Source organism: Pleurodeles waltl, chromosome 9 (genome assembly GCF_031143425.1).
Source record: "Pleurodeles waltl isolate 20211129_DDA chromosome 9, aPleWal1.hap1.20221129, whole genome shotgun sequence".
In the NCBI taxonomy this organism is placed as follows: Eukaryota; Metazoa; Chordata; class Amphibia; order Caudata; family Salamandridae; genus Pleurodeles; species Pleurodeles waltl.
This window is the reverse complement of record NC_090448.1, coordinates 120,057,702-120,085,161: the sequence shown is the minus strand read 5'-3', so window position 1 is coordinate 120,085,161 and position 27,460 is coordinate 120,057,702. Positions and strand designations below refer to the sequence as shown.

The following is a 27,460-nucleotide window of genomic DNA, read 5'->3' as shown; positions in this document are numbered from 1 at the left end:
ATTTACTGAGACCAAACTGGACCTAAGTGGAGGTTAGTGGCCTATTGCTAAGTGTAGGTACTTACCTGCCCTTACCAATAACCCATTTTCCAACACCCAGAACACAAGAGAGAGAAAGGCAGAAAAGTGGTAAAGGACAAAGAAGATAAAAATGGAAAACCAGCGATGAACTGAAAACAAAGGTAAAAAAAAGCAATCTGCTTTCTTGAGACAATGAGTAGAAATTGTCTGGACAAGAGGGAATAAAAAAATATAGCCTTGCTGTTTTGCAAATCTGACATTCAGCAGTGCTGGGAGCAACTGAGGAATACTTTGGTGACTGGCACCTGATATTTTTTTAATTAACCTTAAATGTGAGGGTGTCAGTCAATGGCTGACCCCCGCACACCTACCCCTTGGCGGCATGAAACAATATAAAGGTGTTCTTTTCCTGAGTAATCAATTTACCTCTAAGGAACTATCTAAGGAACAGGGATGCCCATTTTGTAATGTTGGCATTGCCTCGGAGTACTTTTGGACGTGTAGATGTGACTACTTTCTCCATACAATACAAAGGTGTACTTGTTTACCCAACTGGGACTGTCAGACTAACCAAGCGGCCGCAAATACACTATAGACTCTGAGTTGAAGTATTCGTTCATGCATTGCTTACAGGATGCCTTATTGAAGGTCCCATGATTCAATGGTTTTTAGGGAACTTTAGTCAGATGACTTCTGTTCTGAAGTGATTCGAAGACTAACTATAGGTCAAACGTTCTCCCTAGGTTGCTTTCACAACATGTTATGATTTGCTAGATGATTACGTATATGAACAAATAGGATCTCCCCCTATATTTGTTTGATATAAAATCCTATGCAACCTTGAGATCTGTTCCATGTCTTGTTCTATGTTCTTGTATATATTCACTGTCTGAGCACTGTGTTGTCTACACTAATTTGGATATATAATAAAATGTATATTGTCCTTATACTAAAGATGTGAAAACAATCATGGTACAAGATATTGTGTCCTGTACCCTTTTTCAATAACATTGGTTATGATACAGTTTACTAATTAAGTTTTCACACTTTCAAAGCAAACGCAGAAGTGTTGGTAAATGAGTCCCACAGGACATTTTTTGGGCTTATTACTTTAGTGAACTTGGGCAGTATTCCCCAGCATGTTCGTCTTAGTTTCGAAGTTAGATATGCTCACTCAGGTTGAGGAAACAGGCTTCGAAGGCATATTTGGGCATCCCCAGCTTGCATCTTCACACTGGAAGAAGCTGGATTTACCACCATGAGTGTGCTAAAAATGCATGTAAGACATCTTCCTGAGCCTCATGTAGCTGTCATGAAAGCCATTAGTAAAGGTTCTCGAGGGATACGTTTGGTAATGTTCAGAACAGAGCTGTTTACTTGACAAGTAGTAAAAATATAGTTCAACTGTTTTTCATTTGTGAAGGTTGTGGATGCATCAACTGTTGACATGTCTGGACATAAATGGGGATGCCACCCTGTGGAGTATAAATTTGATGAGCCCTTGCATGGAGGTAATAAGTTGATGTGAGTGCACTGATCTGCTGGATTAGGTACCTAGCTGGGGGAAAGTACCATCTTCCTTGGCATGTTACCACCATTTTTCACATGTATGTCAGTATGTTTTTGCCTGTCTCACTGGGATCCTGCTAGTCAGGACCCCAGTGCTCATAATTTATGGCCTAATGTGTATGCCTGTGTACTGCCTAACTGTGTCACTGAGGCTCTGCTAATGAGAACCTCGCTGCTCATGCTCTCTCTGCTTTTAAATTTGTCACTGTAGGCCACAGACTGCATTTACCAATTTCAATTGGCATACTGGACCCCCCTTATAAGTCCCTAGTATATGGTACCTGGGTACCCAGGGCATTGGGGTTCCAGGAGATCCATATGGGTGGGAGAATTTCCTTTGCCACCCATAGGGAGCTCAGACAAACCCTTACACAGGACTGCCATTGCAGCCTGTGTGGAATAGTGCACACACTATGTCACAGCCATTTTCACAACACTTAAGTAACTTATAAGTCACCTATATGTCTAACCTTCACTTGTTGAAGGTTAGGTGTAAAGTTACTAAGTGTGAGGGAACCCTTGCAATAGCAAAGGTGCCCCCACATAGATCAGGGCCATTTCCCCAGACTTTGTGACTGTGGGGACGCCATGACACGCGTGCACTACATATGGGTCAATACCTATCTGTAGCTTCACAATGGTAACTGCGAATATGGCCATGTAACATGTCTAAGATCATGGAATTGTGCCCGCATTCCAAATTTGGTATTGGGGAGCCAATTCCATGCATCCTGGGGGCTCCACCATGGACCCTCAGTAGTGCCAAACCAGCTCTCTGAGGCTTGCACTGCAGCTACTGCTGCTGCCACCTCACAGACAGGGTTCTGCCCTCCTGGGCTCTGGGCAGCCCAGTCCTAGGAAGGCAGAACAAAGCATCTCCTCTGAGACCAGGGTGTTACACCCTCTCCCTTTGGAAAAGGTGTTACAGGCTGGGGAGGGGTAGTCTCCCCATCCTCTGGAAATGCTTTGAAGGGCACAGCTGGTGCCCTCGTTGCATAAACCAGTCTATGCCGGTTCAGGGACCGTTTCTCCCCTGCTCTGGTGGGAAACTGGACAAAGGAAAGGGGAGTGACTACTCCCCTGTCCTTCACCACCACAGGGGTGGTGTCAAGAGCTCCTCCAATGTGTCCCAGAATTCAGCCATCTTGCTTTGCAAGGTGTGGGGGCACTCTGGAGGGCTCTGAGTGGCCAGTGCCAGCAGGTGACGTCAGAGACCCCTCATGATAGGTCCATACCTGATAAGGTAGCCAATCACCCTCAGAGGGCTATTTAGGGTCTCTCCTGTGGGTTCTCTTCAGATTCTGCTTGCAAGTTTCCTTCAAGAATCCACCTTCAGTCTCTTCTGACCTCAGATCAACCGCAGCCTGCTCCAAGAAATGCTGTAACTGCAACAAAGTGTCTACAAGAGACACTTTTCTTTAGCAACCTCAGCTCCAAATCAGCAACTGAAACAGTTTCCATGGTGTGCACACTCTGGGGACTCCCTGTCTTCATCCTGCACCAGAGGAACCGAAGAAATCTCCAGTGGAGTGACAGAGTCACTCCCTTGCTCCAAGCAGGCACCTTCCAAGACAACGACCAGTAACCTGGGGCTCCTCTCACAACAACAAGCATGCTCCCAAGGACACAGAAGGTGGACATCATCGACATAGACTGTCCTGAGGTCCTGCTGATGCAATTTGGAGGAGGTAAGACCTTGCCTTCCATGAGAACGACTGTACTCCTTTGTACTGTGTCTTCTTCACCTCCTGAGGCCTCTGTGCACTCTTTGCAAAATTCCTTCATGCACAGCCTGGCCCAGGTCCCCAGAACTCCACCTTGCGATGCTCAACTCACTGAGTTGTTCTCCGGCAGCGTGGGACCTTCTTTTGTTGTGCTGCATCAACTGCATTTTGCACCTCCTTTGAACCTGGATCCTGCGGCTTCTGGGGTGCTGACTGGCATCCTGAGGCCCCTCTTCCTCCTCAAACTGGGTTGAGGACCCCAGGTCCCTCCAGGGTCTATCCAACGCCATTTTGACACTAAAAGCACTTTTGTCGTAGCCAAGGCTTGTTGGCGCCTTCCAACACGAAATCTCGTCTGCAACGATCTTCATGCAATGGGACATCTTTTGCATCACAAAGAAACCCACTGGCATCTTCCTAGGGTTCATTTCTGCAGTCTTCGACTAACCAGGGACTCTTTTTTTGCACCCTCATCTGAGTTGGCAGGGGCTCCTGTCCTTCCTGGAACTTCTTTCGACTTCTGGACGTCGTCCCCTTCCTTTGCAGGTCTTCAGGTCCAATAATCCAGCAGTTGTTCTTTGCAGACTTGTTTGGCTGCTGAAAAATCCCAAAAATGAGGTGTAGTGTGTCCTAAGGAAACTTGAAGTACTTTACTCCTGCTTTTCTGGGCTCTGGGCTCTGGGGTGGGGTACTTTACTTACCTTTACTGTATTCTTACTCTCCCAGTGATTCTGCACACTCTACACTTGTCTAGGGGGGAATTCATGATTCACATTCCACTTTCTTAGTATATGGTTTGTGTTGCCCCTAGACCTATTTTCACCTATTACATTCTATAGGATTTCCTACTGTTTGCATTGTTCTATGACCATTTACTTGTCTAATTTTGGTGTCTAGTGTATATATTGTATATAATACTTACCTCTATAAGAAGTATTGTCTCTAAGATATTTTTGGTACTGTATCACCCAAATAAATACCTTTATTTTTGGTAACACTGAGGTGGTCATTCTGACCTCGGCGGTAAAAGGCGCCTACCGCCGGTCAGAAATCCTCCATAATCCCGCCGCGGTCGCGGAAACCCGCCACGGTCATTCTGACCCGCAGAAGGCAAACCTCCGAAAATCCGACCGCCACAACAGACCGCCAGACCAGCGGTCGGCGGAAAGGTGGAGGTGACAAAACCTCCACCGTCACGCCAACAGAAATACGCCCATGCCATTACGACCCACGAATCCACGCGGCGGTCATTCAAACGCGGTATTCCATTGGCGGGACACACCGCCGCGGTCAGAATACACACAAACGAACAAAACCCAGCCACATTGGACGATTTGAATCCCACACACCTGATACACATACACACACCACTCCCACACACACAATACAATATAAAACACCCACCCACATCACCCACAAACCCCTACGCTAAAAAATTCGTAAAGAAGGCAAGAGCGAGACACCAGCATCCAAAAAATAACAGCCACAGCCACTCAACACCATCACCCACACACTATCCACACACAAAACAACACACACCACCACACTCAACTCACTTAAATACACATACTCCACCCCACACATCATACACACCACCCCATGGCACCCCAAAGACAACCCCGCTTCACAGACGAAGAACTCAGGGTCATGGTGGAGGAAATCGTTCGGGTAGAGCCCCAGCTGTTCGGCACACAGATACAATACACCAGCATTGCCCGGAGGACGGAGCTATGGCAGAGGATTGTCGACAGGGTGAACGCAGTGGGACAGCACCCCAGAAATCGGGAAGACATCAGGAAGCGATGGAACGACCTACGGGGAAGGTGCGTTCCATGGTATCCAGGCACAACATCGCCGTGCAGAAGACTGGCGGAGGACCCCCACCTCAACCCCCACAATTCACATCATGGGAGGAGGAAGTCTTGAACATACTGCATCCTGACAGCCTCGCAGGAGTCGGCGGAGGAATGGATACTGGTAAGTTGAAGCTTCAATACTGCTTCCCCCCCACCTGCATGCCAAATCAGACCCCAACCCTCACCCCCATCCTCGAACCCCACCCTCACCCCCACCCCCATCCTCACCCCCACCCTCACCCCCACCACCATCCTCACCCCCACCACCATCCTCACCCCCACCCCCAGCACAACTATTCCCCACCAATGTCTCACCATCACAACCCACACATCCCAAAACATAGGCCTGCATGCGTCCACTAAGCATGGACACCCATCACCAAAGCATGCCCAATGCATATACACATCCCCCCCACAAGCCACCCTCACCAAAGCCCCCACACACGAATGCCAGCACTTGGGGACACGAGAACCCACAGATACACCCATATGCCACACATTGAAACTATAACCATACCTCTATACCCCTGCAGGACCCGACCGTCAACACACCGCGGCGGAGGGGCCAGAATTCTCCACACCCCCCACCCAAGAGGCCGTCAGCGATGACAGCAGCTCTGTCGACCTGGACACCGATGACCAGCCCGGACCATCGGGGACCTCTGGACAGTCGGTTCCCCTCACACAGGCCCAGGCCACTACAGACCCAAACCCCCCTGGGAACACCAGCACAGCTCCCACCCAGCGGGCCCATGCCTCTGTCTCCAGGGCGCGTCAATCTGCGGTGTGTCTACCACTACAGGGCACCCAGGATAACCCACCACCCCAACAACAACAGGGACCTGGGGGCAGTGGTAGTGGGCACACCGGCCAGGGGGCAGAGGCCCAGGGAAACAGGGGAACTCGGAGGGCAGCTGTGCGACAGGGGGGGGAGGAGAGGCCCAGGGAACCCACTCTCCACGAGGTCCTCACCACCATCATGGGAGCATACAACCGCTCCCAGGAGACGATGGCGACGGTACTGGCCCGGTTCCAGGAGATCCAGGCACTGCAGGAGGAACACTATCGGGGGTACAGGGAGGACATCAGAGCCATCAACACCACCCTGGTTACCATGGTAGGGCTGCTGCAGGACCTCGTAAACACCAGGGCGGACACTGAACAACACCCAAGGGCCCCTGCCACTAGCCTGGACCAAGAACAGCCAACCACCTCCGCCGGCGCTAGTGGACAGGAGGCCCCCGCACAGCAGCAGCCCACCAGACCCCCACCTCCTGCAGGAGAAGAACCACCCCGCAAGAAGGCCCTGAGATCTCGCAAGAAGACAGAGTAGGATGTCAAGACCCCCGCCAGCAATGGATACCACCTGATGTCATCCCACTGTCCCACATTGTCACCCTGTCCATCCTTGAACTGCCCATGCTCCATCTCTCCACAGGCCTCTGGACAATGCACCTGTGTGACTGTTACTCTGGACTCTGCCATGGACATTCCTTCACCATAGCCCCCACCCACTTGAAACCACCCATCCCATTTTGAGCACTTCAATAAACACCTATTTTGCACCAAAATATCTGGAGTCTGGCTGTGATTTCAATAGATTGTAATTGACATGACAGTGCAAATATGTCCTTGTACATGGTGAAGTCAACAAACAGCTGCCACAAAGCTGTAGTCCATGGGGAAACGAAGCACAGGACTCGTAGTGGGGACCCCAGATCTGAAATAGGGAGGGAAAAGCCAAAACTCAGTCATCATACACTGGGGCAAATAGACAGGCAGCAGAGATGCTGGAGAGTAGTTAACATTTACTAAATTATCTTTGAAATGTTACCTGTGTCCTATTGGAAGTACTGTTCAATGATTCTGTCCCTGTTGTCTGTTTCAGCCCCGTCGTCTTCCTCCTCGTCACTCTCCTCAGGTTCCACCGCTGCCACAACACCACCGTCTCGACCATCCTCCTGCAGGAAAGGCACCTGGCGGCGCAAAGCCAGGTTGTGAAGCTTGCAGCAGGCCACGATGATGTGACACACCTTCTTAGTTGAGTACATTAGGGATCCACCTGTCATATGCAGGCACCTAAACCTGGCCTTTAGGAGGCCAAAGGTGCGTTCGATCACCCTCCTAGTACGCCCATGGGCCTCATTGTACCGTTCCTCTGCCCTGGTCCGGGGATTCCTTACTGGGGTCAGTAGCCACGACAGGTTGGGGTACCCAGAGTCCCCCACTAGCCATACACGGTGTCTCTGTAGCTGTTCCATCACGTAAGGGATGCTGCTATTCCTTAGGATGTAGGCGTCATGCACTGACCCTGGGAATTTGGCATTTACATGCAAGATGTACTGGTCAGCCAAACACACCACCTGGATGTTCATTGAATGGTAACTTTTTCTGTTCCTGTACACCTGCTCCCTGTCTCTTGGGGGAACCAAAGCCACATGGGTCCCATCAATGGCACCAATTACGTTGGGAATATGTCCAAGGGTGTAGAAATCACCCTTCACTGTAGCCAATTCGCCCACCTCAGGGAAAATGATGTAGCTCCTCACGGATTTAATCAGGGCAGACAACACTCTGGATAACACCTTCGAAAACATGGGCTGAGACATCCCAGAAGCAATTCCCACGGTTGTCTGAAATGACCCACTTGCCAAGAAATGGAGTACTGACATGACCTGCACCAGAGGGGGAATCCCTGTGGGTTGGCGGATGGGGGACATCAGGTCGGGCTCCAGCTGGGCACACAGTTCATGGATAGTGGCACGGTTAAGACGGTAGGTCAGGATAATGTGGCGTTCTTCCATTGTCGACAGGTCCACCAGCGGTCGGTACACGGGAGGATTCATCCGTCTCCTCGCCCAACCCAGCGGACGGTGCCTAGGAAGGACAACATGGAGCACACAGTCAAGCAACCCACAGGTACGTACTCACAGCTAGCACAGTATACGATTCTCTATGCAGTGAATGGCGTGTCTGAGTGGCTATGCAAGGCCTAGGCCTGTGTGACACAGTTGAAATTGAGCCATGTGGGCCCTGGAAATGGCGGCTGCCTGACCTGTGAAGTGTGACAATGGGATGTGAGGTCAATGCGCTGGCGTGGCACACCGCGGCGGGCGGCGGGCGAAGACCGCGGCGCAAAGCCGCATTGGTTAACATTGAAGCCTATGGGTTTCAGGAGCCAATGGCGAAGGGCGCCGGCGGTGGCGGGACGCACCGCCGCGGTACGCACCGCCGCGGACGTCACCGCCATTTTCTATCTACTTATCCACTTGCGACTTGAACTTTCACAGGAGAGGACCTATACTGCAAGTGTTGCTGTGACCTCGGTCTGGAAGGGACAATGGCTGCTGCACCTGGGGAAAGGGCCCCTGCCTTCACTGGAGAGGAGTTGGAGAAACTCGTGGATGGGGTCCTCCCCCAGTATGCGCTACTCTACGGTCCTCCAGACCAACAAGTGAGTTTAATTCAATCTGGATTTGGGGACACTGGCTGGCTTGGGGGCCTGGCGGGGGGCCTGGCGGGGATGGGGGGCATGTTGGGCCTGGCGGGGGGCCTGGCGGGGATGGGGGGCATGTTGGGCCTGGCGGGGGGCCTGGCGGGGATGGGGGGCATGTTGGGCCTGGCGGGGGGCCTGGCGGGGGGCCTGGCGGGGATGGGGGGCATGTTGGGCCTGGCGGGGGGCCTGGCGGGGGGCCTGGCGGGGATGGGGGGCATGTTGGGCCTGGCGGGGGGCCTGGCGGGGATGGGGGGCATGTTGGGCCTGGCGGGGGGCCTGGCAGGGATGGGGGGCATGTTGGGCCTGGCGGGGGGCCTGGCGGGGGGCCTGGCGGGGATGGGGGGCATGTTGGGCCTGGCGGGGGGCCTGGCGGGGATGGGGGGCATGTTGGGCCTGGCGGGGGGCCTGGCGGGGATGGGGGGCATGTTGGGCATGGCGGGGGGCCTGGCGGGGATGGGGGGCGTTGGGCCACTGGAAAGGAAAATGCTGACAAACTTGAACGTGGTATTTCTCCCTCCCTGTACGTGTCACATAGGTCCGCGCCCATGAGAAGATCGGGATTTGGCGTGCCATCGCCAAGGAAGTCCGGACCCTGGGGGTCCACCATCGACGGGGCACCCACTGCCGCAAGAGGTGGGAGGACATCCGCCGCGGGACCAAGAAGACCGCCGAGTCTCTGCTGGGGATGGCCTCCCAATGTAGGCGGGGTGCCTGCCGTCAACTGAGCCCCCTGATGTTCCGGATCCTGGCGGTGGCCTACCCTGAATTGGATGGGCGCGTGAGGGCAGCACAGCAGACACAAGGGGGTGAGTACAAGCATTATCTACTCTGTTGTCGCGCAGTGGAGGTGTCTGGTTGGGGGAGGAAGGCTGGGGGTCCCCCTAGGCCAGGGCAATATCTGTAGGCTGGGCACCCCCGTAAGCCCCTGTGTCCCCAGCCACCACCCTCAGTAGTTTGTCAGTACAGCCATCCCTGGGCCGTGTCATCCATGGGTGCAGTTGTCAACTCTAGGCGTGTAGGGCATGTTCCACGGAATGCGTAGCGGACCCCAAGTGCGCAACTTAGTGCAGGGGGCATCTGTGTCTGTCATGTCCGCTAACTGTACCGGAGATCCATGTACTCAATATCCCTTTATTTCTCTCTCCCCCCCCCTTTTTGTTTGTCTTTCTGTGCTTGTGTGCATCAGCATCATCAGGCGGAGGAGAAGTGGCATCGGGGCAGGAGGGAGCTGCATCTCACATGGCCCAGGAGGGCCATGCCACAGAGTCAGACTGGACCAGTGAGACGGAGGGCGAGGGGAGCTCCACGACGGGGACGACTGGAGCCTGCAGCGACACGGACACGTCCTCGGAAGGGGGCTCCCTTGCGGGGGTGGCACCATCCGTGACCCCCGCCATTACAGGTACAGCCGCCACCCAGCGCACCATCTCCGCCCTCCCAGCAGCCCCTCAGCGTTCGCCCCGTGCCCGCTCTGCCAGGAAGCCGGGCATCTCCTTCGCCCCAGGCACCTCAGGCCCTGCCCCTGTTACCCCCGCTGCCCTCAGTGAGGAGGTCATTGACCTCCTCCGAACGCTCATTGTTGGGCAGACTACCCTTTTGAATGCCATCCAGGGGGTGGAGAGGGAGGTTCATCGCAGCAATGCGTACCTGGAGGGCATTCATTCGGGTCAGGCTGCCCATCAGCGATCGTTCCAGGCTCTGGCCTCAGCACTGACGGCAGCCATTGTCCCTGTCTCCTGCCTGCCTCTACTAACTCCCTCCTCCCAGTCTCCTGTTCCTCTGCCTGTCCCACCCACACCATCAGACCAGCCTGCACACACCTCAACACCCAAGAGAAGCTCATCCAAACATAAGCACCACAGATCACGCAGACATTCACACACGCAACATTCCGATGCAGACATGCCAACAGTCACTACCACCTCTGTGACCCCCACCTCCTCGTCTCCCTCCTCCCTCCCTGTGACGTCTACACTCACACCTCCATTCACCTCACCATCAGCCAGTGTTTCCATCACCAGCACACCCTCCACTCCAGTCCGCACACGTGCAGTCACCACCCCCACTGCCATTTACACGTCCCCTGTGTCCTCTCCCACTGTGTCTGTCACCCCCTCTTCCACACCACACAAACGCAGCCACCCACCCACCCAACAGCCATCCACCTCACGACAGCCTATCCCTCCTGCACCTGCACCCAAAGACAGCAAACGTGACTCACCTACAACCACATCCTCTCCCTCCACTCCCATTCCCACTGTACCTACCACTCTCCATTGTCCCAAGAAGCTCTTCCTCGCCACTACTAACTTCTTTCCTGACCCTGAGCCCCCCCCTCCTTCTCGTCGGGGTAAGAAGAGCACCTCAGCCACCACCAGCCCTGCAGCCCCCTTGACAAGGGTGCAGGGGTATTGGAGCCCGCCAGCCCGCATGTCTGGATCTTCGCCCAGCAGCAAGGGGACAGCCAGCCCACCCCCTGGGAAGAGGAGCAGAAGGCGGAAGGGGCGCCGCAGGAGCCCGCCTTCTACATCCCCCCCGGACACCACCCAGAGACAGTCACCAGCCACAGCTCCAAAGGGAGGAAAGGGCCACAGGCCGACGACTAAGGAGGGCAAGGGCAGCAAGTCGGAGAGGTCAGGCAGCAGGCCTGCTGCCCAGGAGGAGCCCACAACCCCCATAGCCGCTGCCCCTGGAGGAACCGGCACAGCTGCCCCGGGAGAGCCCACCCCCCCCATAGCCGCTGCCCAGGGAGGACCCAGCCCAGCTGGCCAGGAGGGCCCCACCACCCACAGCCCAGGTGGGCAGTGAAGGAGCAACATCCCCGCTGCCCAGGAGGGCACCACCAGGCAATTAGCAGTTGGCCATAGACCGTCCGCCGTCTCAAGAACCGCTGAACTGGGCCCTTCAAGGCAAGAACCGCTGGCCCTTTGGCAGACGTGGCAGGGCAGGATCTATCTCGGGCAGGGCTGCAGGATGTCCTCTGGCCAACTTGCCTCCTCCAGTGGCAGTGGGGTCTGTTATGGACTGTATGGACTGTGGCTTTGCTCTCCCCAGGATGGCCCAGTGGGCAGGCCACCCACTGTATGGACTGTTTGGACTGTGGCTTTGCTCTCCCCAGGATGGCCCAGTGGGCAGGCCACCCACTGTATGGACTGTATGGACTGTGGCTTTGCTCTCCCCAGGATGGCCCAGTGGGCAGCCCACCCACTGTATGGACTGTATGGACTGTGGCTTTGCTCTCCCCAGGATGGCCCAGTGGGCAGGCCACCCACTGTATGGACTGTATGGACTGTGGCTTTGCTCTCCCCAGGATGGCCCAGTGGGCAGCCCACCCACTGTATGGACTGTATGGACTGTGGCTTTGCTCTCCCCAGGATGGCCCAGTGGGCAGGCCACCCACTGTATGGACTGTTTGGACTGTGGCTTTGCTCTCCCCAGGATGGGCCAGTGGTCATGGAGTCCCCTCGTGGATCTGGCGTCGTGTACTCAAGTGGCTGAGGTGCCCCCCCTTCCCTTCCCCCTGAGGTGCCTGTCCGATTTTCTTTCTGATGCCCCTGCAGTGTTCTCTCCGTGGAGTTCTTGTCGTGGGACTGGGCCTTGCCCCTTTGCACAGGACCCCTGTGATCCACGGACAGTGGTTGGACTACATTTAGTAGCTGTATATATTTTGTATATAGTTTATTTATTTATTGCGATTACTGGTGTCCATATTTCAATATATCTGCCCGTTTATGATCTCTTCTTTTGGTCTTTGCATTATTTCGGAGGGGGGTGGTTTGTGGGTTGTGACAGTGATCTGTGGGAATGCATTGATGTGTGTGTTGTAGTGGGTGTGGGTGGGTGGGTGTGTGCCGGTAATCTTTTCTCTCCCCTGTGTCGTAGGTGCAGTACTCACCGATGTCTTCCGCGCCGCCGGGCGTGCTCCTGGTATATGAGCAGGAATAGGAGTGCGGGGATGACCTGCAACTCTGGTTCCATGCTGCCGGAATCTCGCGTGGAGTGCGTAGAGGTGAGCGTTTTCCCGTTCGTAGTCTGTTTCCGCCGTGTTCTTATCGGCGGTGCTTCCGCCCCGGAAAAGGTGGCAGATTGGTGGGTCGTAATAGGGTGGGCGGTACATTGTCTGCCGCCTGGCTGTTGGCGGGAACCGCCGCGCTGTTTGTTTGTACCGCTGTGGCGGGCGGAGTGTTAAGTTGGCGGGCTGTGTTGGCGGTTCCCGCCAGGGTCAGAATTGCATATTTTAGACCGCCGGCCTGTTGGCGGCTTGGCCGCCGCTTTATCACCGACCGCCAGGGTCAGAATGAGGGCCTGAGTCTTTTCTTTACTTGTGTATAAGTACTGTGTAACTATAAGAGGTATTGCATGAGCTTTGCATGTCTCCTAGTTCAGCCTAAGCTGCTCTGCTATAGCTACCTCTATCAGCCTAAGCCTAAGCTGCTAGAACACTACAACTTCACAAACAAGGGATAACTGGACCTGGACCTGTTATAAGGTGTAAGTACCCAAGGTACCCAGTACAAACAAGGCCAGCCTCCTACACTAGCAAACCTGTACATTTGTTTAAAACAAGACATTCGGGGAAGCCCAGAGCTGCATAACTTGGGTTGCTCTCTCTGGGTATATTGACCCAGAAGCCCTTGCAAACATAAAACTTTGGTAAGCAGCACATTTCTTCACAATTCTGTGATGAAAAGATCTGGAATCTATGGTGAGCCACAGATTTTCTATCATCCTAAGTTTCCCCATTTCTTGTGCTAAGAAGGGTACTCCACTTGTGTGGGTGGACAAGGGAAAACAACACAATTGCTAAATTGCTAGGTTGGGAGATAAGCAATAGGGGTGTTGTGTAGCCATTTTAGTTATAGCTCCATGCACGTTAGTTTAACACACTAAGCCGCTGTGCACTTTGACCTAGATATATTTTATTTGGCTTCGCATTTTTATTATTACAATAACCAGTTTTACGGTCTTGTTTTATTTTCATCTGTCTAACTGTTTTTGCTTAGCCCAGCACTGTGTTCTCAAACAAGACATTCTTGATCACTTTGTGCTTCAGTCAAGGATACAATTTGGTACATTGCCGGTGAACGTGGTAGAAGTTTAGTCTCCAACATTCATAGAAAATACACATCCTTGCGTAAGGACATTTTCTTAGAACATCAGCTGGGTTATTATAAAAACACTTCCTAGTCCCATTACATGTCAAGAGGGGGATTCCAGCCAGGGAACCACAACTGTATGCTGGTTGCTGAATGCTTCGCTGCAGATGCTAATGCAGACTACAGGCCTTTGCTCAGGTATGAGGGTTGATGACCTCTCGGGGGAACATGAAAGGCAGAATTAGAGCTGAACATGCTGTGCACAGATTATGACTTAGATATGAAATAGTCCAAAGATTCTAGTGACAACATGATACCGTTATTCTTATGCTTCACTCTCCTTGTCACCATTTTAATATTGTCATGTTGTGTCGTCCGGGTCATTACAGCTCATGCTTTGCTATCTAAAATGCAGTTGTTTTATTAAATCAGTCTTTAAAACTCATACTGCTTCTTACTGTCATTTATATACGAGACCAAATTGTGAATGAGAGAACCGGATGCGACCTCAGTGACCACGACTTCCCTGAGAAGTATAATATGTCATGCGCTCGGCTGCCCAATCACCTCTATCTCTTGGTGGAGATGAGGCACTGCTAGTTAGCCGGAGCAAATCCCGGATTTAAATGACAGGTGTCACCCGCAGTGGGTCAGACTCAGTCTCCCACACCGTGGGCGATCTTGCTGCTCCAAATCCAGTAGTCTCATTAGAATAATGAGAGCCTACGTGACAGGGGTAGGTGCTGTTGTTGGGGCGTGCTGTGGAGCCACAAATGCAAACCTATGAACCAAAGACAGTTTTGAAAAGTGGATACCCAGGGGAGTAAAGGATTGTGTGCTTTACATAGATCTCATAAGGTTGTATTACCCACAATGCTCTGCAAACCTTAAATTCTGCCTAAAATCACACTTTTGTCTTCAGTATATGCGATGGAAACTTCCAGACTCCCCAGGAATCCAAAAAGTTCATAACATCTGCATTACCCCACTTATGCCAATAAAAATCCACCCCACTTGCGTGGCTAGGCCTAGTGTCGGCAACAAAAACGGCTCAAATCAATGTCAGAAATATGAGTAAAATGTGTTTTATTGGTTTAGTTAAAACCTTGTGAGAGCCAAACAAGATACCCTTCCCTGTATTCCCAAAAGTGTTTAGTTTTAAAAAATGTACAGGTTTGTTAGTTTTCCCTAGCTGTCAGCTGAGCCAGGGTCCAAAATCTACAGCTACCCACATTGGAAAAAAGGGTCAGTTTTCAGTAGAAAAATGTGATGCACCCATGCTGTGTTTTGGGATGTTTCGTGTCATTAGCACTAAGTCTATCCACACAAGTGAGGTACCACTTTTGTCGGGAGTCTTGGAGGAATGCCAGGTGGATGGATGTTTGTGGCTTCCTACAGATTCCTGAACTTTCCATCACAAAACTATAAGAAAAGGTTTTTTTCTAGTCAAAGTTTGAGGTTTGCAAGTAACTCCGGGTAGAAAAACCTGGTGAGAACCACACAAGTCACCACACCTTGTATACCCCTTGGTATCTAGTTGTCATAAAGGTATAGGTTTCCTAGGCTTCCCTGGTTACCAGCCAAACTCAGGTCGTAAATATACAGCTCAAACGTTGGAAAAATAGGGTCAGTTTTCACTGGAAAAATGTGATGTGCCCATGTTGCATTTGGGCTGCTTTCTGTTGCAGGGACTAGGCTTACCCAAACTAGTGAGATACCATTTTCACCTCTAGCCTTGGTAGAGTGCAGGTTGGAAGGAAGTCTGTGGCTCCCAGCAGAATCCAGAACCTTCCATCACAGAAATGTAAAGAAAATTTGTCTTCTTAGTCAAACTTTGAGGTTGGCAAGGTATTTTGGATAAAAACCTGGTGAGAGCCACAAACGTCACCATCCCCCCTGGATACCTCCAGGTGTCTAATTTCCAAAAATGTACAGGTATGTGTCCCTAGGTACTGGCTGAGCTAGGGTTCAAAATCTACAGCTACCCATAATGGAAAAAAGGTTCAGTTTATAGTTGAAAAATATGATGTATCCATGTTGCTTTTGGGCGTTTCTTGTTTCGGACACTAGGCCTACCCACACAAGTGAGGTACAATTAATATCGAGAGACTTGGGGGGATGCTTGCTAGAAGGAAGTTTGTGGTGCTCAGCAGATTACAGAACATTCCATCACAGAAATGTGAAGAAAATCAGTTTTTTTGGGGTCAAAGTTTAAGGTTTGCAAGGGATTCTGGTTAAAAAAAACCTGGTGAGACCAGTGCAAGTGACTGCATTCTGGGTAACCATAGGTGTTTATTTCTCAGGAATATGCAGGGTTGCTGGGCTTCTCGAGGTGTTGGTTGAGCTAGGGTCCAAAACCTACAGCTACAAATCCTGGAAAAAAGGGTTTGTTTTCAGTTGAAAAATGTGAGGCGCCCATGTTGTTTTGGGCCATTTTGTTCTGCGGACACTATGCCTATTAACACAAGTGAGGTACCATTTCTATCAGGAGACGTGGGGGATGCCCGGTGCATGAAACTTTGTGGCTGTTCTCAGATTCCAGAATTTTCCATCACAGAAATTTGAGGAAAATTGCTTTTGTTAGTCAAAGTTTGACGTTTGCAAGGGACGCTAGGTAGAAAAGAAACAAGCCACCCCACTCTGAGTACCTATTTGTGCCTATTTTTTAGAAATACACAGGCTTGTTTCCATAGGTGAGAACCCACGTAATTAATTTGTGAAAAATACAGTCTTTATTTCAATGTCCATTAAATACATTCAAGAGAAATAAATATAGGTTGAGCCAAACAGGACCAATCATTAATGTTCCAATATTTCAAAAAATAAATCGATATGCGAAAGTTACAGCAGCCAAAACGTGTTTCGCCCCCTGCGGTGATTTCACCTGGGGCTTTCTCAAGGCTGGAATCAATTAGAAGTAGACAGATTAAGGTCACTGAAGAGGATAATTTAACAGTAAGAAATGTGTGAGCATGCTAGATATCATGCAAAGAAGTAACCGTTGCATGCTTCTGATTTGAGTGTAGAATAATAGGTGGGAAGCAAATTGGAATAGAAATCCTGTATAATCAAAATATTTACAGTAAGTGATCATTTAATATTTCGTGAGAAGAAAAGAAAAAGAGAAAATTAATAAAAAGTTTGCATCCCGAATGAACTAGAAAATGAAAGACAAACTACCCGTGAACAATGTGTGTTATTCATATCGGTGATCCAAGGGGAAAATATGAGTGTTAAAGTATCTTACTTTAAAGATATCCATGCAATGTGAATAAACCATACTCCTGATCGATTAAAAGTGATGATATATTAAGGAGAATTACAAAAGACTAACGATGAGTGAGAAATCATACCAATGTGACAATCATAATTAAACAGCACTTCATTATGGTCTTTGGTCTAAATTTAAGAAAATTTGACAAGATTTAACACATTTGGGCAAAGAAACCTAGTCGCCTAGTTTAATGTACAGTACTGTATCTAAAGTTAAGGACATTAAAGCGTTGCAAAATACAGAAATTTAAAGTCAGAAAATATTTTGTTCTCAAACAATGATTTTGCCGAATGTCGAATAAAACAACGTACCTAATGCTATACTGTTATCCCTGTGAATAAAGTTAACAAACAGAACCTCTTGTAGTTTGTAATTATAGGCAAAGTGAAATAAAGGAGATCCCAGTGCCCGGTACTGTCTATTACCATAATAAGGGTAGTCGTACTTACCCAAATACCAACTAAAAGCAGCCCTACTGTAGAAAAACAGCAGCAAGTTGTCGGAGGCGCTTCCTAGTTGGACGTCATCATAGAAAGCCCCAGGTGAAATCACCGCAGGGGGCTAAACACATGTTGGCTGCTGTAACTTTCGCATATCGATTTATTTTTTGAAATATTGGAACATTAATGATTGGTTCTGTTTGGCTCAACCTATATTTATTTCTCTTAAATGGATTTAATGTACATTGAAATAAAGACTGTATTTTTCACAAATTAATTACGTGGGTTCTCATCTTTGAAATGGTTTGGATCCTTTACTGTAGGGGTTTGGTCCATACCCCTAAACTTTGAGTTCCCACATAAGAGGAAATCTAATTGGGCATTTTATCAGGAAGGGATTTTGGACCTTTCATATACAACAAGAATTGTTTCCATAGGTGCTGGCTGAGCTAATGTCCAAAATCTACAGCTACACACATTGTCAAGAAGGGTCAGTTTTCAGTGGAAAAATGTGATGGATCCTTGATGCATTTTGGTCCATTTCTTGTCACGGGCACTAGGCACACAAGTGACGTACCATTTTTATTGGGAGACTTGGGGGAGTGCTGCATTAAAGGACATTTATAACTCCGCACATAGTCTAGAATTTTTTCTCATAGAAATGTGAGGAAAATGTGTTCTTTTAGTCAAAGTTTGATGTTTACCAGAGATTCTCAGTGCAAAAAACCTGGTGATAGCCACACAAGTCACCTTACCATATACGCAAATGTGTCTAGTTTTCATAAATGTACAGGGTTCCTAGGCTTCCTTGAGTGCTGGCTGAAGAAGGCTTCAAAATCTTCAGCTACCCACATTGAAAAACAGGGTCAGTTTTCAGTGGATAGAAGTGATATTTCCTTGTTGTGTTTTTGGCCCTTTCCTGTTGTGGGCACAAGGCTTACCCACACTTTGAGGTACCATTTTTATCAGGAGGCTTGGGGGAATGGGAGGATGGATGGAAGCTTGTGGCTCCTCGCATATTTCAGAACTTTCAATCACAGATATCTGAGGAAAATGTGTTTTTTAGTCAAAGTTTGAGGTTTACAAGTGATTCCGGGGAAGACAATGTAGTGAGAGCCATATAAGTCAGTGCACCCTGGATACCCTTAGGTGTCTGGTTGTTCAGAAATGTGCAGGGTTACTAGGTTTCCCAAGGCGCCAACTGAAACATGGTTTAAAATCTACAGCTACCCACTGTTAGGCCTGTCAGAGTTAAGGTGTTTTTTCCCAAAACTGTTTGCCTGCTTGCAGACATCTTGTCTGGATTTTTGATCTGTTTGCCTTAAGCCTCTGTGCACTTTACCACTACTAACCAGTACTACAGTGGTTGTGCTCACTACCCTAAACATGATTTGATTGGCATATACCTGATCATCATATTTAATTTACTTGTAAGCGCCTTGTAGAATGCTATACCATATACTCAGTGACTGTAAATTAAATGCTACCAGTGGGCCTGCAGCACTTATTGTGCACCCACATATGTAGCAATTTAAAACATGCCCCAAGCCTCCAGTCTGAAGACAAGGTCCCACTGCCATACTGACTTTGCATTTAAAACCCCCTGCCAGGCCTTAAACTCCACTTTAATGAGATATACGTCACCCCTAAGGTAAGCCCTAGGTAGCCCATAGGACAGGATGCCATTTAATGGAAAGATATGATATGTACTTGTTTTAGATTTACATTTCCTAAAAAAACTCCCAAATCAGTTTTTTCACCACTGTGAGGCCGACTCATCCCATAGGATAACAGTGGGGATTTCCTATTAGATTTAATACATTGTAATTACTAAAGCAGAGGTGGCAAATATTTCATGTTTGGTATCTATGAACTTGCAAAGATAAACCCTCTTAAATAGTGAAGTTTAATTTAACATTCAAGTTTAAAAATTGCACTTTTAGAAAGTTGGCATTTTCCTGCCCTTAGCCGTCTGTGCCTGGAGCCTGCCCTAGGTCACTTGACTGGGTGTGACTGACAGTTGAGGCTTTGTGTATTCACCCTAGACAGTCACACACTAGTGAGATTACCAGGGCCTGAAAGGCATTTCCTCTGGCAGGACGGGGGATGGAGCTGAGCACAGCCCCACTTACTCATGAAGCGGCTGAGCACTGCCACCAGACAATAGGCTTAATGACCCTGTATTGTCAGGGCAGGTGGCTATGAACTCGGGCAGGGTAGCCAGGAAACTCCTGGAACATCAAAGAACCCTTCTAGAAATGTCCAACCTACCCTTCAGTTCACTACTAGACCTGCTGAAGGACTCTCAGAGGTCTTCCTGCTGCTGTGACCTGCTGTGCATTCTACCAGAGTCCTGCTGTACATGGAATGACTGCTTTGCTGCCTGGAGCCTGCCTTGAACCTTCAAAAGCCAGTCCTGATATGGAACCCTCTACCATGACCTGCACCATGGAATTCAGAAGTGACTCCAAGGGCTAGTTTTGCTGGTCTCCTGTCCAGAGCTCACAGCATCTTTAGCCCACAACTGGACCCAGCCTGAGTGAGTTCTGAACCCCAAAGAGGTCTAGACCCTTGGTTGTGGTGGTAAAAGTCTAGATGGCCAATTTCCAAAAATGAGGCCAAAACACACTCTGAGAACCAGGAGGAGACTGGGACCAACCTACTCAGCTATCAGCCGAAGGTGCATCGTTGGTGGAATTCACTTTGTGGCTTCTCCCATTCTATCTTCTCGACAGCAACAAATCTTTTTCAGTGGTCCTTCATAAAAGGGGTATCTGACCTTGTGGAACTGTTTTCGGCTACAGCCTTCTGCTTAGTCTTTTGACTTCCATCTCAGCGAATAAGTCCAAAGATAAAAATCTTTACTGCTGCGTTGCTCCTTGGACACTCCTGCAGTCTTTCCCCACAGATTTTCATTCTTCTTAGTAACTTTGTCTTCAGAAATGTTGTAAGTGTGAAGTTTGCGTACTGCAAACATATTTAACACCTTCCCTCTAATTTTAGCCTGACTGCTTTTGAACCAAACTACCAAAGATAGGCACAGGTTAAAATTGTCACTTTTTGTGGTTCACCCTGAAAGAGATTGTGGTTGTTGCTTGACCAGGGCTCAAACCCCAGTAACCAACAACCCAATTTCTCATATTCACCTTGGGATTGTTTTCAGTGGAAACATGCAATGCGTCCATGTTGTGTTTTGGGCTGTTCCCTTTTGTGGGTACTAGGCCTCCCACACAAGTGAGGTACCATTTTTTTCAGGACACATATGGAAATGCAGAGTTGAAGGAAGTTTGTGGTTCCCCACAGAATACAGAAGCTTCCACCAGAGAAATGTAAGCAAAATGTGTTTTTAGTCACAATTTGAGGTTTGCAAGGGATTTTGCATAAATAAATCCAGGTGAGAGCCATGCAAGTCACCCCACCCTGGATATCACTATGTATTTAGTTTTCCCTAGGCCTCCATGGTTACCACCTGAACTAGGGTTGATTGAGAATCTACAGCTACCGACATTAGAAAAAAAGCCAAGTTTTTATTGGAAAATGTGATCCGTCCATGTTGTGTTTTGGGATGTTTACTGGTGCAGGCACAAGGCTAACCCAGAATAGTGAGGTACCATTTTTATCAGTAGACGTGGCAGAATGTCACATGTGTTAGGAAGTTTGTGGCTCCCAGCAGATTCCAGAACTTTTCATCACAGAAATGTGAGACAAATGTGTATTTTTAATCAAAGTTTGAGGTTTGCAAGGGGTTTTGGTTAACTCAAGTCACCCTTCCCCTTGGATAGCCCTAGGTGTCTAATATAAAAAATGTTTAGGGTTGCTAGGTTTGCCTAGGACCCGGCTGATCTAGGGTCCAAAATCTCTAGCTATCCACATTAGAAAAAAGGGTCTGTTTTCAGTCGCAAAATGTGAGGCATACAGACTGTGTTTTGGGCCATTTCCTGTTGCAGGCACAAGGCCTACCCACACAAGTGAGGTACCATTTTTATTGGGAGCCTTAGGGGAATGCTGTGTGGAAGGAAGTTTGTGTCTCCCCGCACATTCCAGAATTGTTCATCACGGAAATTTTAGGAAAATATGTTTTTTTAGTCAAAGTTTGAAGTTTACCAGAGATTCTGGGTATTAAAAACCTGGTGAGAGCCATGTCAGTCACCCCAACCTGGATATCTCTACGTGTCTAGTTTTCATAAATGTACAGGTTTCCTAGGATTCTTTGAGTGCGGGCTGAACTAGGCTCTAAAATCTACAGCTACTCACATTGGAACAACAGAGCCAGTTTTTAGTGCACAAAAGTGATGCATCCAGGTTGTTTTTTGGGCTGTATTTTGCCACAGGCTCTAGGCCTACCCACACAAGTGAGGTATCGTTTTTATCAGGAGACTTGACGAAATGCTGGTTGGGAGCAAGTTTGTGGCTACTCACAGATTTATGAACTTTCCATCACAGAAATGTGAGGAAAATATATTGTTTTGGTCAAAGTTTCGATTTGCATGGGATTCCGGACAAACAAAGCCTAGTGACAGCCATGGAAGTCATGACACCCTGGATACCCTTAGGTTTCTAGTTCTGATAAGTGTACAGGTTTCCTAGGTTTCACTGTGTCATGGATGAACTATGATCCAAAACTTACAGATATCCACATTGGGAAAAAGGGTCAATTTTCAGTGGAAAAATGCAATATATCAATGCTGTGTTTTGAGCCTTTTCCTGGCTCTTCCATTTTTATCAGGAGACTTAGGGGACTGCTGTGTACAAAGGAATTTGTGGGTTCCCACAGATTCTAGAACTTTCCATCACCAAATTGTGAAGAAAATGTGTTTTTATGTCAAAGTTTGAGATTTGCAAGGTACTCTGGGTAAAACAAAAAAAAAAAAACTGGTGAGGGCCATGCAAGTCACCCCTCCCCTTGGATGCCCCCAGATGTCTTGTTTTTAAAATGTTCAGGTTTACTAGGTTTCCTTAAGTGCTGGATGAGCAAGGGTCCAAAATCTACATCTATCTACATCAGAACAAAATGGTCCGATTTTTGTAGAAAAATGTGATGAGTTGATGTTGCATTTTGTGACGCTTCCTGTCACGGGCACTAGGCCTACCCACACAAGTGAGGTACCATTTTTATTGAGGGACTTGGGGGAATGCTGGGTGGAAGGGAGTTAGTGGCTCTCGGCAGATTCCAGAACTTTCCAGCTCAAAAATCTGAGGAAAATGTGTTTTTTTAGACAAAGTTGAAAATTTGCATGGGATTCTGGGTAAATCAAGCCTTATGAGATCCATGCAGCTTACCCCACCCTGGATGCAGCTGAGGTTTCGAGTTTTATAAAATGTGCTTTCCATATGTCACGGCTGAACAATGGTTCAAAATCATAGCTACCCATTGAGAAAAAAGGGTCAGTTTTCAGTGGAAAAATACAATGCGCCCACGTTCTATTTTGGGCATTTCCTGTCACAGGCACTAGACTGATACACACAAGTGAGGTACCTTTTTTATCTAGAGACTTGGGGGAATGCCGGGTGGACAGAACTTTATGGCTTTTCACAGTTTCTAGAAAATTACATAAATGTTGGGAAAATGCATTTCTTTAGTCAAAGGTTGAAGGAATTCAGGGTATACAAAACCTGGTGAGAGCCACATAAGACACCCCATCCTTGATACCCCAAGGTGTATAGTTTTTAAAAATGTACGTTTCCTGTCACAGACACTAGACCTACCCACACAAGTGAGGTACCATTTTTATTAGAAGACTTGGGGGAATGCCAGGTCAAAGGAAGTTTGTGACTCCCTGTAGGTTCCAGAACTTTTCATAACAGAAATGTGAGGAAAATGTGTTTTTTAGTCAAAGTTTGAGCTTTGCAGGGATTCTGGGTAAAAATAAACTCTGTTGAGAGCCATGCAAGTCACCCCACCCTAGATACCCACATATGTCTACATAGCAAAAATATACAGGTTTGCTAGGTTTACTTAGGTGCCAACTGAGCCAGGGTCCAAAATATAGAACTGCCCATATTGGAAAGAAGGTCAGTTTTTAGTGGAAAAATGTGATGCCTCCAAGTTGTGTTTTGCCCATTTTCTGTCACAAGCACCACGTCTGCCCACATAAGTGAGGTACCATTTTTACCGAACACTTATGGAAGCATAGGATAGTAGAAAATTTGTTATTGCCAATTGGATTTCGCTGCATTTGTGCCTTTCAAATGTAAGCTAGCGTGCAGAAAGAAGACATTTTGAAAAATACCCACTAATGCATGAGCTAGTACAGGTATGCACACATTCAGACATTTACAAATAACAACTGCTCTTAAACTCCATAATTTTTCCTAATTTTAGAAATACATAGGTTTCCTTGATACCCCTTTTTCACTCTACACACTTCACTATTTATTTTGTTCAATACTCTGTACTTAATGAAAAACCCTTGCACAGTGCAGATTACTTTTTGGCTCTTCATAGATGGGTTGTGTTTTCTAATTCTTTGATTTCAAATTCAATTGTATCCATTCACTATGGCAGTATGTATTGTGAGAGGGGCCAATTACAGGGAAGCACTTAATCAGAATATCAAAGCTTGCAGTGTCCCCGATGAGGGGGTAACGGTTACATCATAATAGTTGCACATGCAACGTATGCTTTTGAAACGTTTTACTAGTTGGTGGAGTTCGGGCCTATTGATGCTGCCTCAAGGTCATTTTGTACCTACATAGAAGTAGACCCACTGGCAAATTATAGGGCTTACGAGACTTGAATATCCCTCTGACCTAAAAGGAACATCTGAACTGGTTTCCTAGCAAATTGACACCCACACACAGAAATGTCTGCTCTGTGCCTCTGAACAACAACGGGCTACGTGGCCGGTCTTGGCTGGCTACAGGCTGATTCCTCACCCCAAAAAATCTAACACTTGTCTCCATATACAGGAGATTTGTACAATTTGTACAATGTACTTTGAGTCCCAGAGTTGCTATTGTAGCAGGTCCTACTACTCCTACACAACTTCAATTAAAAACTATTAGTCCCCAGATTATTAACACTTTAATGGGAAAGGCTCCTGCAAGTGTAACAAAATGGTACTCTGGATTGCTCATAACACCAACTAGTTAGAGGTAGTGTACCCATACACTACATCAGAGGACCAACATAGAATACTGACTGTGGCCCTCATTATGAGTCTGGCGGTCTCATGACCGCCAGACTTGCGGTGACTGTCCCACCGTCAACATGCTGGCGGTGAAGACCGCCACATTATGAGTGTGGTGGGTTGGCCTCTGCCAACCTGCCAACCTGCCACATCTCCGCTCATACCGCCAGGGCGGTTGGACCCGGCAGAGATAAGCATCTCCGACTGTCTAATGAAGATCGCCAACAGTATTACAAGACGGCTTTCTACCAGGGTTTCAGCTGCAGTAGCACCGCAATGAAAACCCTTATGGAAAGGCTACCAGTGACATTGAATTTCTTCTCTGTCACCAGCAGATGACTTCTCCACCTCCCCAGCAAGCCCAATACCTCCATCCCCCTTACCATATCCCCCCTTCTGGTGCAACGGCCCCCTCCCCACCCCACCTTGTACCGTGCCACCCAACCCCCTCCTAGTACAGCGTCCCCACCCCCTCCTAGTACAGTGCCCTTCACCCCCTCTTCTGATACGGCGCCCCCATCCCCTCCTAGTACAGCACCCCCTCCTTCCCCGCATACATGCACATGCACACAGACAGCCACACACACCTCGCATACACTCATTCACCAACACTGACATACACGCATTCACTCTCATGCATCCATACATGCATTCACTTCAACATTCATACACGCATTCAACCACGCATTACACATATGCATACAAACACATATACATATATGCATACACATGTACATTCACACATGCAGATAACACCCACATACAACACCCCCTACCCTCACCCCTCCCCTGTCAGAGGCCTGACTTATTTTGTCCGGCGAGGAGCTCGACCAGCAGGGGATGGGCGCTTCCATTGCTGGCAGCGCCCCTCCATCAGGACACCGCCAGGCGGTATTACAGGTCATAATATGGCTGGTGGAGTCCTTTTGGCAGGGTGGGGCCAGTGGTGGAACCACCCATGCGCCTCCGCCTGCCAGCACAACTACTGCTGGATTTCCACCCAAAATGTGGAAGAAATCCTGCAGTACTTGTAATATGGTGGGTGGAAGAACGCCAGCACTTGTGGTCTTCTGGTGCCCGTGGCTTTGGCAGTGTTTAAAAAAGACCGTCAAAGTTGTAATGAGTGCCTATGTGTGTTCCGCTTGAAATGGTACCACTTGTAGAGGAATGTAATACCTGGGGAAGCATCTTTGCTAGCATTTGCAGTAGCACTCATAGGACACCTTCATTGGAAGCCCTCCCTGATGTACTCAAGCAGATACAGAATGAACACTGAGTGGTACCAGCTCTGGATTTAGGAATGAAGTTTTGAGGATGTTTTCCGCAGTCTCTTCTACCATCCTAAGCCTTAATAATGGAGAAGCTTCAGTTTTTGCCATACGCCCAGAGACTAGAAGAACTTCCAGTTTACCATTGTGAAAGAGAACTACTAAAAAAAATTGCAGATGCTTATATTTCTGTGGGTAGTAATACCTTGGGTACTCGACCTGCTAAACTACACTTACAACCTAAAGTTGACCCCAAGGGTTCCAGTAAAGAGAAATGTGCAACACAAGGTAAGAAGAAACAGAAGGACAAAATAAAAGATCGTTAGGGGTGGTTAGAATTCCAGAGTGCAAAAAATGGAAAAATCGGAACAGTATAAGTATTTTGATAGCAGCTCTTCATGTTCTTTTCAGGATACTGGTGGTCATAGAACTTAGAAGGTAAGCTGATCTGAGTACTGAAGAAAAGTGAAATATGGTAGGAAGAGTGAAGTAGGAAGTAAGACTAACATGAGTGTAAATCGGGAGGAGAAAGGATTGGACTCTAAAACCCCAGTAAAGAAGAAAGTAGCAGGGCTTTCTAAGAAACATGCCAATACAGCTACAAGTTTACCTGTGAAATAGGACTTGAGTGAGAGTACTTCTAGACAGCTCAGCAAAAGTCACAATGGTTCATCAGATGCTTCAGAGATGTCTGAGTGTGAATACATGTGATGAATATGTATTCAACGCTTCAGATAAACATTACAATTCTCTCAATAGGATTAACGATTTAAATATGCAAATTGAAGGAGCTATAGCATTAAAGCAATCTTCTGGTCACAATTGTCCAATGATTATACTATCATCATAATGAAAGAGGACTGGCCTCCATTCTTTATTAGGGAAGTGCCCTAGGGAGGAAGTCATAATGTTAGCTTTTTCTCTCACAGTATCTAAAGGTATCAATTAAATTTACATCATGAAATGAGTTGTAAGACAGCTCTGGCCTTATACAGAAATGAAGTGGGGTGGGAGAACCACTCAATTCTACATGCAGCAGACCTCAAACACAAGCACCATATCCTTTAAAGCCAGAAACAAAATGTGGTTTAAATGTAATATCAGATCAATTTCAATATTACAAAATAGTAGAGCCTTGTCTTTAGCCAAAGAACAGGTCCATTTTCCAGGTATATGACTTTGCATACTGAAACCTACGGAGTACAAAATGCAGATTGCACAAGTTTAATGACCAACCTGGTGTAGAAAAAATACAAAGTGATCCTGGATATTCCCAATGTTTGTTAATGAAAATGAAGCACCTGGAAGTGAGTAACTTTCTTTAGTTTTTGATGAGTTGCTTTTCTCATTTTGACGACTTGCTGATAGGAGGTGTATGGTAGGTTGGTGGAAGGTCAGGTGTTTGTTAATGTGTGCTAGTCCTTCATTGTGCAGGGCCTTGTAGGCGTAAGACAGCATCTTGAACTGGCATCTCTTCTGAATCGGGAGCCAGTGTAGTTTTTGAGATGGGGTGAGTTATGTGAGTCCTTCTAGGGAGGTCGAGTACGAGTCTTGCAGCTGAATTTTATATTGTCTAAAGTCTCAGG

The 27,460-nt window shown here is 48.0% G+C and overlaps 1 protein-coding gene across 1 annotated transcript in view; it reads right to left on the bottom strand.

The window, feature by feature from the left end:
• LOC138258999 (contactin-3-like) overlaps positions 1 to 27,460 on the bottom strand; it is a 1,120,386-nt gene that overhangs the window by 688,689 nt on the left and 404,237 nt on the right. The window lies entirely within an intron of this gene.